The sequence below is a fragment of the Mustela nigripes genome, chromosome 4 (genome assembly GCF_022355385.1).
Source record: "Mustela nigripes isolate SB6536 chromosome 4, MUSNIG.SB6536, whole genome shotgun sequence".
In the NCBI taxonomy this organism is placed as follows: domain Eukaryota; kingdom Metazoa; phylum Chordata; class Mammalia; order Carnivora; family Mustelidae; genus Mustela; species Mustela nigripes.
In genome coordinates, this window is record NC_081560.1 from 18,240,632 (window position 1) to 18,252,635 (window position 12,004).

Below are 12,004 nucleotides of genomic sequence, written 5' to 3' on the forward strand. Positions count from 1 at the left end.
GCAGTGGATGGATCTGCATGGCCTCCCTCATCTGGAATTTGCCAATTCTTGGTCTTGCCAACAAAACCAGTGGCTACATTAAGTTGGGGGATAGGAAGCCCCCAAAGAAGATGGAGCAGAGTTTGATGTTGTCTCTTTCAGGATCTCCAAGGGAAATAAGTAGCACAATCAAAGAGTTAACTAAATTGAGTTTTATGGCAGGACTTCCCACAGAATTGTGTACAGAGATAAGAGAACCAATGAAGAATGGTGACGTGCCCAGGGATCCGTAACACTGGGAAGATGTTACCAACCTGGCCCAAAGAGACAAAGGGAAGAACATTATTACTGGAAGATGGCATGAGCTATATTCATGGGAAAGAAGCAATCTGTCAAGGATTGTGGCTCTAGATAGGAAAATGGAGTCCTTGCTTGAACCAGGGCCCAAGAGATGAGGGGCAAGGGGAATAAAGACCCAACCTCTCTCTCTCTTCCTGCCCTCTGGTCTCCTGGTCTTCTTTTTGCCAAACTCAACTGGAAACCAGGGAGCAAGGGAGCCTGGGTGATGTGTTCCAGTTGAGCACAGTTCCCAGGGCTCAAATCAGGACAAAAGAGTAGAAAAGGGACCTGAGAAGATAATGGAGAATGACCATCACAGTTTTCTATGATAAAGTTAATCACTGCTTTTCCACTGAGATGCTGACTAGTTTTCATGAATCAAGCAATATTTGTCTAAACTTCCCTTTCCCCATATCTTTTTGGGCCACGACACTAGAACAATGGATTTCCTGGCAAACTAGTAGTGTCCTACAGAATGTAGCTCTTTTTGGAGAATAACTTTATAGTTCCCTCTCCATACTTGTTGGAAAAGGCTTCTTGTATACAGTTGCCCTGGGCCCCATCTGCTCAGTGCAATTGTGCAACCAGATAAAAATCGAACAATACATACTGGATCAATGAATACCAAAGAAGAGTTAATAACACTATTAAGAAAGGAGATGCTGGAAGGTTGTGATCTCTGGGTGATTTTTTTTTTCTTGATAATTATCTGTATTTTCCTTTTATTCTATGGTAAACAGGAAAAAAAACCAAAAAAATAAAGAAAGAAGAAGAAGAAAGAAAAGGAAGCTCTGTTCTAATAACACACTTAATTGTTCAGAAAAATGTCAAGATTTACAATTCCAGGCTCTCCCAAGAATGTGTAACTGATGTTACTATCCAGAGTCACTAACTCATTCACTGAATCATTTCACAAGTGTTTATTGAGCAGCTACTATGAACCAATTAGGAAGCTAAGCACAAGGATGCCAGTGCTGAAAAAGATTAGCACAGCCCTGCTTATATGAAAGCACCAGAAATAGATGAATAAGGCACAGGGTCCTTGACCTTGAGGTCTCCCCAATTTGGGTACATTGAGTACCCAAGAGAGTACACAGTATGATCCAGGTAGGTAGAAGAAGCTATAAGTACCTCAAAGGGGCACTTACCCCAGTCAGGTTTAATGGAAAGTTTCCTGGAGTATATATTGCCTAAACTTCTATTGGGAGATACAAAAATTTATGCAGAAGAATAAGGATGGCAAGAGCAGTCCAAGCAGAAGGACAGGCACAGGCAAAATGGTGCAAAAAAGTGGGGGTAGATGGCTCTAGAACAATGCTGTCCAACAGAACTTTCTATAACAATGGAAAAGTCAATAAATCTATTCAAAATGGCAGCCATGGCCACTTCTTTCTGTTGAGTGGCTAATCTGATTAAAGAACTGAGGATTCCATTTTATTTAATTTTAAATATTTTAAACTTGATAGCCACACGGGGCTAGTAGCTTCCAAATTGGTTGCACAATGCAGTTCTAGAACAAAAAAGTTGGGGTAAGGAGTGGTTCACAGCAAGAGGGCCATCAACTGGACCATATTCAATGGGCAATGGGAAACCACTGAAGTATGTTTGGAAATGACCCATGGTCAGTTGTGTTCATGGCAAATCGCAGCATGTAGAGAATGAGACACACGGCTGAGCAGACCCGAAGCCATGAGCAGACATTTGCCAGGAGGCTCTAAAGACACCGGAGACCTCGACAGACCAGAGCAACAAAGGTTGTCACGCTCGTGCTCAGGGAGTCCCAGGCGGTTCTCATAACCCAGGTTCTGGTGCACATGGTGGTGGACGTGAGATAAGGCTGGGAAGATGGGGGATGGGGAGCCCTGGAAGGAAGTTTGGGGCTTTTCCTGCAAAGAGATGGGGGTCAATGAAGGATCGTAAGCAGAGAAGCAGATCTTAGGTGTGACCTTGAGTTAACTGTCAATCTATCTGAACGTCTATTGCGTGTTTGGGGAACTGTGAAACGCAGATAATGAGCCCTCCAACCCCACATGGGTCTGTGTGAAGGTGAGACAGCTTTCCTGCAACAGAGCAGCTGCCTGGCCACCCTGCCAACCGCCAACCACCCCCCCCCCCCCCCCCCCCCCCCCCGCCCCCCCGCCACCCCGTTACCACATGACATCTTGGGATGTGCTGCAGCTTCCCCCTTCTCAGCTGTCACTGCCACAGGCTTGACGCTGAGCCATCTGGAACCTCTTTTCAAATCCACCCCCCCACGCCCCCCATAACACCCTACACTGTTCCACGAAATTATAGGTGTTGGCGTGGAGGAGGAAACCAAAGCTGACTCTTGAACAACAACAAAAAGCATCCATATCGTTAGAAGGTTTGTTAATAAAGAAATGCCCCCACTTTTCTTTGTAACAAAAACCCGGACCACCACGTTGGTGCCTCATGGGAAACAATGTTGGGATCAATTCTGAATTGTTTTAATTCTGCATGAAAGAACTGTCTTCCCTCACCCCTTGCCCCAAATACAATCTCAAGGGAATGGGGTAGGCTTGTTAAAGGTGGGGTATGATTATTCAACAGCAGGAGATTGGGGATTGACTCTCCACGTTCCGAGGGTGTGATGTAATGCCAGTAATCAGAGACCAGCCGGTAAGGCTGTTTGAAAAAACCACACTTGGAAAAAACAAAACCCAAAACCACCTGTTGCCACATCATTGAAAACTTTGGAAAGCCTGCGTAGGAATGAGCTTTCCTTGTGTTAGAGACGGGGGCAGGGACACCCCTTCTCTCCCATGGGCTGCTCGGACCACTCTCTTTGTCACTGTTTGCTGAGTTATTGTACTTTCTGAGCCATCTGTCGTGCCTGAAAAAAAAAGTGGGGGGATCTGAAGCATCCTGGAGGAAATCTCATCCCGGATAAACAGCTCCCTGGGGTGATCTGACCCTTGTGTGATTGTGTGCGGGTGTTAGGCCTATGCTTGAAAAGCCTCTGATCCGTTCTTCTCTGTCCTATTAGAACTTGTTGAAATGTTACCAGAGCAAAACGAAGGAGAAACTGTCTGCTGCATAAGCTTTGCAGATACAGCCTGTAACCTGCAAGGCAACAAACCCTGGGACAATGAACTTCCAGGACAGAATCCATAGCGGGGGGTGGGGCGAGGGGAGCTCATCTAGATCCCGGCTCAGCCAAGGAGCCCAGGAGCACCTGTTCCATTTCTCTGAACTTCGGTTTTCTATTCTGTGTCTGTAAAAGGAGAAGAAAATGATATGCTTCTCTCATCGGGGTGTGACCAAGTAACACATGAGATAGCGTAATGTAAAACTTCTGGCAAGATGCCTTGCACAGAGCTGCTGTTCGATACTTATCAATTATCTTCAAGATAATTGCTGTGTAATAAAGTAATTTATTCATTTGGCAAGTATATATTGAGCGCTGCTATGTGCTGGGCACTGTTCTAGTTGCTGGAGGAACATACAAACATGCTGGTTTTCTGGAGTCTACTGTATAGTGGACGACACAGAAATTAAAAGTAAATCTATAAAAAGATAGCTGATATCAAGTTAGGTAATGATAAAATAAAGAAAATAAAGCAGGATACATCCAGACAGAATGTCAGAGGATATTGTTTCAGAGACGGTGGTCTGGAACGGTCTCTCCGACCAAGTAATTGAAGCACAGAAGACAACAAAATGAGGGACATTGCCGCAGATAAAGCTAGGGGAAGAGTGTTCCAGGCAGAAAGAACAGCAAGGGCAAAGGCCCTGGGGCAGGACTGTGCTCAGCATACTGCAGGGACAGCAGGAACTCAGTGTGGCTGGGGGACAGGTTCATAGGGAAGAGCAGTAGGTGAGTGGAAATGAAGTACCAAGGCGCGGTCAGAAGCTGGAGTGTTTTGAGAAGTGCTGGTAGTTTCACATGTGTTTATCGTGTCTCTCTGATGAAACGGAAAATCTCTTGGGACAGGAGAGCAGAGCAGCTATGATTCTAGTCTCTAGAATCAGATGGATCTGGATGTTAGCCAAGCTTGAAACTTTATGTCACTTTGAAAAGGTCTCTTAATCTCTCTAAGCCCCAATTTCCGCCTCTGTAAAATGGAGATCGTAATAGTGCCTATCCCACTGGATTTTTATGAAGATTAAATGAGATAATTTTAGTAAAATGCCCGGCATTAAGTGCTCCATATGTTAGCTATTATTACTGAGGGCAGCGGAACATTCTCTGCACTTTTCCTTTATCAATCAACAAATACATATTAAGCTCTTACCTTTGCAAGCTCTGTGATATATAATCCCGTACTTCCCACGTGGGCGTTGAGCATATAACTCGACTCTTAATTAATTTTTATAGCCTTACAAGACAGCAATAACTTTCTAACCTAGCAGTCAGCTGACTGATAACTCTATGCAGAACCCAAGAACTAGAAGGAAAATAACGTATGTCTTTGAATTCCCAAAACACCTGTCAGAAAGATTATGCACCAAAGCTATAAACTTGAATCACAGGGACCTCTTCATGCCTTACACGCTTTTCAAGCCAGTCACATGCTCAGTCAGTCGGGCTTCTCAGGTTACAGAGGGTTGGAAGGGACAGTGGCCAGAGGCCAGCACGCTGAATGTACGGAGAGCCACAGTACAAAAGACGAAATTAAAACTGAAATGTGGAGAGAATTCGAACTATTCACTCCCTCCTTTTTTATTTATTCAGACATTCACTCACCTAACAAATATTTATGAGTGACTATTGTAAGTGAGGCACTGTTGGGATCCAGGTACTGGAAAGTACCAAGAACACGATGCTGGTTTGTCCTCACAGGGCTTGCAGCGTGGGGAGAAGAGAGGGACAAGGGATCCATCTCAGTGGCGAGCTAAGCACTAGGCTAGGGTGAGTACCAGACAGCAGAGGGCGCTAGAGGAGCATCCAGCAGTCTTGGGCCACCAGAGACCATTTCCTGGAGGAAATGGGGGGCCCTTTCATATCAGGGCTCTCAGGCCATGGTTCATCCAGTGACTCAGTAAGAATCACCACATTGCACTAATGGCTGCTCAGAACCACGATGCTGTGGGCACAAGATAAGGGTAACCAACATTCACTGTGTGGGATTTGATAAGGTGGGGAATTTCATGAAGACATCCATTCAAAATGATTTCAGTACAATTTTTGGTTCACTTTCAATTCTAAAATTCACATTACCTGGAAATTTTGGCTTAATTACCAGGTTGAAATCTTGCTCTTGTGACATTAACATTTATTTCACCAGTGATAGTAGATCTCTGAGAAATTATTGTTAGGCTGCAGTTTTCAGACAATGCATGAGGTATACCATATAATATTTTATATTGTTCATAAGTATTAAGTTACAAATCTACTTTGGTCTTCTTCTTCTTCTTCTTCTTCTTTTTTTAACTGTGTGGCTGTCAGGAGAAGGCTTAAGAAGAAACATTCTTTACTACAGGAGTCCTATGAAAGCTTGGTACTACCAAGCCTGGTGCTTGGTACAATTTTGAATCAGTTATGATTCATGACTAAGTAATGGCCAGTTGTCCTCCTGTTTGGTTTACTCAGAAATACATGCTGTTGATAGTCAGTGCGATGTTGTTTGTTAGAGTAAAAGATTGAGAACAATCTAAAAACCCAACAACAGAGGACTGGTTAAATAAAAGATGGCAGATCCGGGGGGCCTGGGTGGCTCAGTCAGTTAGGCATCTGCCTTCGGCTCAGATCATGATCCCAGGGTTCTGGGAGTGAGCCCCACAACAGGCTCCCTGCTCAGCAACGAGCCTGCTTCTCCCTCAACCTTTGCTGCTCCCCCTGCTTGTGCTCTCTCCCTCTCACACTCTCTCAAATAAATAAATGAAATATTTTTTAAAATCCATAAATGGACTATTATGCAGTCATTAAAAAATAAAGATTGTGCTAATATGGAACATTCTCCAAGATATATTGGTAAGGAAAAAATAGCATTTAAACTTTTAAAAAAACATCTATTTTATAACACATGCGAGGATGCACAAAACATTACTGACAATGGTGGTCTCAAAGCAGGGATACTGGGTGACTGGAGTTTAGGAGAGGAAGGGAAATTATTTTACACTGGTAAATTTTTTGTATTACAAATTCAAAAACAAATCTGCAAACAAAATTTTAAATGAAGAAAAAGTAAAAAAAAAAAAAAGAAAGAAAACGAAAAAGAAAAAAGTTCCACCAATCCCAAAGGGAGCATGGTGTTGGGGCAAAATGGTGGTACAAACTGAGCAGGAGTCAAGTGAGGGCTCTCTCCTCCGTGTCCTGGCACCGTCCTTTGGGGGTATGATCAATGGTCATAAGCCAGCAGTCTGCAGAGAGAATCTTTCTCAAAGATGGGTGTGTTCCATCCTTTAAAAATGTGGGTGCAATGGACTTGGAGTATGCATTTCTCCAAAGACATGTAAGTGGCTAATAAGCACATGAAAAGATGCCCAACATCACTAATAATTAGGGAAATGCAAATCTAAACCACAATGAGATACTGCCTCACATCTATTACGATGGCTACTGTCAAACAAACAAACAAACAAATCACATCTATTACGATGGCTACTGTCAAACAAACAAACAAAACCCCAGAAAATAACAAGAGTTGGGGAGATAAATGGAGAACTCTGGCGCACTGTTGCTGGAAATATAAAATGGTGTGGTTGCTGTGGAAACAGTACACTATTCTTCAAAAAAACTAAATATAGAATTACCATGATCCAGTGGAATGATCTAGCAATTCCACTTCTGGGTACCAACCCAAAAGTATTAAAAACAGTCTCAAAGAGATATTTGCACACCTGGGTTCATAACAGCATGATTGCCAATAGCCAGAAGGTGAGAGTAAACCATATGTCCATTAATAGATGAGTGAATAAAAATGTGGTAGATACGTGCAATGGAATATTATCCAGCTTTAAAAAGGAAGGAAATTCTGACGTATACTACAGCAGGAATGAACCTGGAGGACAGTACGCTAAGTGAAATAAGCCTGTCACAAAAAGACAAGTACTGTATCATTCTACTTTCTATCATTCTACTAGTCAAATTTATGGAGCCAAAAAATTAAGATGGTTGCAAAGGGCTGGGGAGAGAGAATAGGGTTCAAAGGGTCCTGGGTTTCAGTTTTGCAAGATTGAAAGAGCTGTGGGAATGGATGGTGGTGTTGGTTGTACAGCCGTGTAAATGTATTTAATACCACCAAACTGTACACTTAAAAAGGATTAAAATGGTAAATTTTATGTTATGTGTACATTAAACAATTTAAAAATTTTTTAAAGATTTTATTTGACAGAGAGAGAGAGAGATCAAAAGTAGGCAGAGAGGCAGGCAGAGAGAGAGGGGGAAGCAGGTTCCCTGCTGAGCAGAGAGCCTGATGCAGGGCTCGATCCCAGGACCTGGAGATCATGACCTGAGCTAAAGGCGATACTTAACCAACTGAGCCACCCAGGGACCCCTAAAAAATTTTTAATGTGAATTTGAGTGTATCCGGACAGACTTTCTAATTCCTTAATAAAATTCTTACGTTCTGCAGCCAGTTTCCCACATTTACCTGAAAAATCGGTTTGGCACTGGCCCCACATGCATTGAAATTTGTGAGCCTTAGAAAATATATTTAACCTTCTTAACCCTCAAATTTCCTCCCAGGTATAACACTCCCTGTCTACCTTACATAATTGACGGAGGGGTTGATGAGTTACGTGTGGAAGCGTTCCTGGGCTGAAACTGTCAGACCACGTGATGTGCTGTCTTCCCTCCCTCCCTCCCTGCCCCCTGCCTCCTGGAACAGATCAAAGCATTCAGGACGTGGGTTAGTGACAACGTCACACGCACTTAATACCTCAGTTGGGCAAAAGGGAACAGAACCCGTGTAGGGAAATTGAAATTAAATGATCCCACGGGTCAGTTTCCTTCCCTTAAAATCTTCTCTGTCATTGCGGGTTGGGCTGGGAGAGGAGGAAAGCATGGTGCGTGACTCTGAGACATGCCACACTGTGTAGAGAACTTGGTTCTCTGCTATCATGTTTAGTCGAAGTGGTATAACAGTGTCTTTTCCTCATGGTTAGATTATCAGCCTCAATGCAATAATACAATTTAATAAATACCGACTTAAATAGAAATGAAGGAGGAAACTGCAAAGCACACGGGTCATCAGATTCCTGCCATCCTGAGCTGGCCCACGGCCCTAGACACTGAGGACTGGCGCTTCATAGTACTTTCAGCCCCTTTCCTGTTTGTGTATGAGTCCCCTAAAGGGGACTTGAGAGGCAAAGTGGGGGGGACTTGGGGGGTAGGGAAGGAAAAACTGAAACAAGATGGGATCGGGAGGGAGACAAACCATAAGAGACTCTAAATCTCCCAAAACAACCTGAGGGTTGCCATGGGGATGGGGTAGGGAGAGGGGTGGGGTTATGGACATTGGGGAGGGTGTGTGCTATGGTGAGTGCTGCGAAGTGTGTAAGCCTGACGATTCACAGACCTGTACCCCTGGGGCTAATAATACATGATATGTTTATTAAAAAATTTTTAAGAGTCGCTTAAAGGGATGGCTGGGTGGCTCAGTCGGTTAAGTATCTGTCTTCGGCTCAGGTCATGATCCCAGGGTCTTGGGATCGAGTCCCGCATCGGGCTCCCTGCTCAGCGGGGAGCCTGCTTCTCCCTCTGCCTGCCCTGCGCGCTCTCTCTCTCTCTCTCTGACAAATAAATCATCTGTTAAAAAGAAAGAAAGAAAGAAAGAGTTCCCTTAAAAGGAGCTAGTTTTACTAAAGACCCTTCCTTCTCCCGTCCATCCGCCCTGCCTTTTCTGTCGCTCCATCCTCCATTCCTTTTTTTCTTTCCTCCTATCTTCCTTCCTTCCTTTACTAACTAAACATCTGCTCTAAGCCCGACCTATCTAGATGTAGAGGATACTATGGCGAATAAGACAAAGTCCTCAACCTTTGCCACTAGCATTCCGGTCGGGAAGATTGCCTTCCTAGCCCGAACTCCAAAACTCTATGCGTCTTAATGCAGTGCTCTGAGAAAGAAAATCTGTCCTTGAATAACATCCTTGAAGAAGCTAGAGTGCCTAAATCTATCAACACGCTGGGGCATTGCTTGAATCTGACCTCTGAAACAAGCAACAGAAATATTTTGACTTTATAAATAATACCTGAAGCATATTTATAGTGTGTCTTTCCAGGACACAGCTCCAAGCATCTCAAGATTTATGTGATATAGAGAGAAGAAAATCATCCTCATGTAGTACATATGGAAAATAGGTTTAAAAAAAAATCAAGTGACAAATCTCTGTAGGATGATCAACTTGAGGACACTTGTCAAGCAGTATCCCACAGGAGTCATCATACTTAATTTTTTTGTCAACAACTTGGTTAAGTGGATTTTATAAGTGATTCAAAATATGTCTGAGTGGCTGGAACTAGAAGCAAAAATGGTTTTTAAAACAATCTTGACAGCGCTTCCTGCTGACAATCAAGCGGGCAGAGATGATGAACATTCCCAAAGTGAGAGGTCCTTCTTCACCAGGGAAGGGGGTTGTACGAAGGTTGGACTCATTGAGCCCGGCTGCTGTCGAAGAAATCCTATTCACTCAAGGATGCTAGAATTTTGAACTCAGGGGGAAAAGAGAAGAAAAATTCTGGGAGATGTAGGCTTGCCTCCACTGCATACCTCTGGTTTTACGATGAAACAATGAAAATATTGAAGATGAAATGACCCCCAAGACCCCCACCTAAAACTAGGATGTCCCAGTTGTTGATTTACAGCCTCTCAGCTCCATATTCCCTCTTCCTGGCTTCGCAGGGGCAGGGCCTGGAGCTTGATCCTGTGGACATCTGTCCTCTGCCAGGTGACCCAATGGGGAGCTTTGTCACAGGGGGTGCTCTGGGAGCAGAGCGGGAGGAGGTGGTCTGTCTTCCTGGTTCTGGTGTTGTCCCCTCTTCTTGTTCCTGCAGCCCAAGGGATACTCCATGGCCCTCATCTCGGGGAATTTAGCAGCACCCTTACAGATGGTTACTAGAGAGTTCTGCCAGACCCCAGCCAACTTCCTAGAAAGTACAATATCCCCAAGAAGCTTCCTGATGGGTTGGCCAGAGACCCAGCTGGACCCCAGAGGATGAGTCACAGCAAATTTGATCAGCCGCTGACGGAATGTCTCTGCTGGCCAGAGGGCCCTAACCATACTCTTTCCAGTAAGCCCTGAATCTTAATTTGGCTCTCAAGAAGGCCCTCTTCCAGATTTGTTCCTTCCTTGGGTTACCTGCGTAGGTCCTAGGGAGTAGCTACTTCTCATATCTGCTATTTGTATAATCTTGGGAGTTTCTTAACTCCTTATAGTAATGAAGTCTCTGTTACTAGTTTGTAATTCTATCTTAAACTTTCCCCATTCATTACTGTGTGATTTCTGTTTCTTTTTTTTTTTTAAAGATTTATTTATTTGACAGAGAGAAATCACAAGCAGACAGAGAGGCAGCCAGAGAGAGAGAGAGAGAGGGAAGCAAGCTCCCTGATGAGCAGAGAGCCCGATGCGGGACTCCATCCCAGGACCCTGAGATCATGACCTGAGCCAAAGGCAGTGGCTTAATCCACTGAGCCACCCAGGCGCCCCCGTGATTTCTGTTTCTTGACTAGACCTTGTTGAATGTGCTCATAGCCTCCAGAAATGTGTGCTGAAGAGTTTACTAGAAGCAATGTATAACAAATTCCAGAGTAGCACTATTCATAACAGCCAAAATGCCCATTACCAGCAGAAGAGAGAAATAATTTGTGGTATATTCATGGAAAGGAATGCTGGAGAGTGACTGGAATAAATGAACTACAAATATATGTGAAAACACAAACAAACAGAAACAGAATGTTGAGTGAAAGAAGCAGAAACAAAAGAAAATATGCTGTATGATTCCATTTATGTGAAGTCCCAAAACAGGCAAAACAAATTCTGGGGCTAGAAAGAAAGAAAAGTGGTTATTCCTAGAGGGGATTAGTGATTAGGAGGAGAAACAAAGAGCTTCTGGGATGCTGGTAATGTTCTGTTTCTTGGCCAGGGTCTTGGTTATACAGATGATCATTTATGCAAATTAATTGAGCAGTGCCTTTTTGATGTTTACATGTTTGATGTTTAAAAATTAGTCATGCTGAAAATATGTAATATTTAATAAAAGTATTTAATGAAACACACATATTTATTGAATTGATGAGGTACAAATTATTTGACTCCATTAATAAAGGAAAGCGCATTCATTCAACAAAAAATATATGTGCATAGTGTGTATCATATGATGCTAAGAATCAAGAGATGAATTCGTTAGTATTGGTTCTGTCCACAAAGGGGCGTGGTCTCCAGGGGAGACAGACATGAAAATGACAACTACAACACAACATGCTTCACGGATTTGTTCAGGTGGTGTGGATGGGGTGCTACAGATAGAAGAGGGAACCAGGAATGGTGTATTGAAAAGCTACACACAGGAAGGGGGCAGATCTGAGAGGAGACCTTCCCTCTGCACAGTGAGGATGTATCTACCCACTCCACCATCCTCCACTTCCATAAAAGGTTGAGCAGGAGAAAGGGGGGTATTCTGAGCAGGCAGAACGGCATGCACAGAGATGTGAATTTTAAAACTCACTGTAAACTCAGAAAACAGAGTGTTTAATGTCCTAAGAGTCTGGGTAGCACTGGGAAGA